Source organism: Mus caroli, unplaced genomic scaffold, assembly GCF_978045245.1.
Source record: "Mus caroli unplaced genomic scaffold, Mus_caroli_1 scaffold_6, whole genome shotgun sequence".
Lineage (NCBI taxonomy): Eukaryota > Metazoa > Chordata > Mammalia > Rodentia > Muridae > Mus > Mus caroli.
Window position 1 is genome coordinate 62305527 of NW_028227261.1, and position 941 is coordinate 62306467.

Below are 941 nucleotides of genomic sequence, written 5' to 3' on the forward strand. Positions count from 1 at the left end.
AACGTTATATGTCACATATCAGAATGTAATACATTATTCACGATATTCCAAATTATTTCATAGATACTTCAGTTTCTTCAGTGTTAAGTTATTGAGTTAATATTCATTTTAAGATTTTTGTCTATGGGTTACCTAATAAATATTGCCTTTAAAATTCATTTTCTTCAATACTTAATATAATTTTATGAAAGCTAGATACTATCTGATTAAAACTGAAAAACAAATCATCTTTTATTTTCAAATAAGTCATTTCAAAATGCTAAGAAACAAGTCCCGTATATCAGTTCTTTAAATTACACCCTGGAATCCATTTAATGTAATTTTTCTGTTTTACTTATATTAGTCATCTTGCTCATTAAAATTTTACCATTGTTCGTCTTTTTCCTACTTCTTTAAATTGAACATCTCAGATTCTATTTTTTCTTGACATAGCTTTAAATTCACTGATGTCCATCTTTTTGTTTATTAGGAGTCTACAAATTTAATGTGATTCAATTAATAATTAGAAAAATCATCGCTTCTCGGCCTTTTGGCTAAGATCAAGTGAAATAATTAGAAAAATCAACTTATATTTCCTTCCTTGGTATATTTTTTAAGTGGGTCAGTACCTCATTTCTCCATTTATGCAAGTTTACTCAAATCTTTTGAGAGTGACTTTGTGGTTTATTGTGTGGATGACATTCCTGGGTATTTTATATGCTTTTCAAATGACCATCTAGTTCATGTTCCTATTCAATGTTTTATGCATGTGTGGGGCTCAACTTTGTTAGCTGCATTATTCATATGTGAGTTGGTTTTTGTTGTTGTTTGTTTGTTTTGTTTTGTTTTGTCTTTCTTATCTTTCAGTTAATAGATAGGAATTAAAGTCCCTAGCTAATGGGACAATATAGTTTTTCTTTGGAAAGCTGCGATTTCCTGCTCATATTTTTGATTCTGTACTT

The 941-nt window shown here is 28.6% G+C and overlaps 1 pseudogene; it reads left to right on the forward strand.

Moving 5' to 3' along the window:
- The first annotated feature begins 513 nt into the window (after nt 1-513).
- LOC115031059 (U2 spliceosomal RNA) lies at nt 514-664 on the forward strand (annotated as a pseudogene).
- Nucleotides 665-941: the final 277 nt, after the last annotated feature.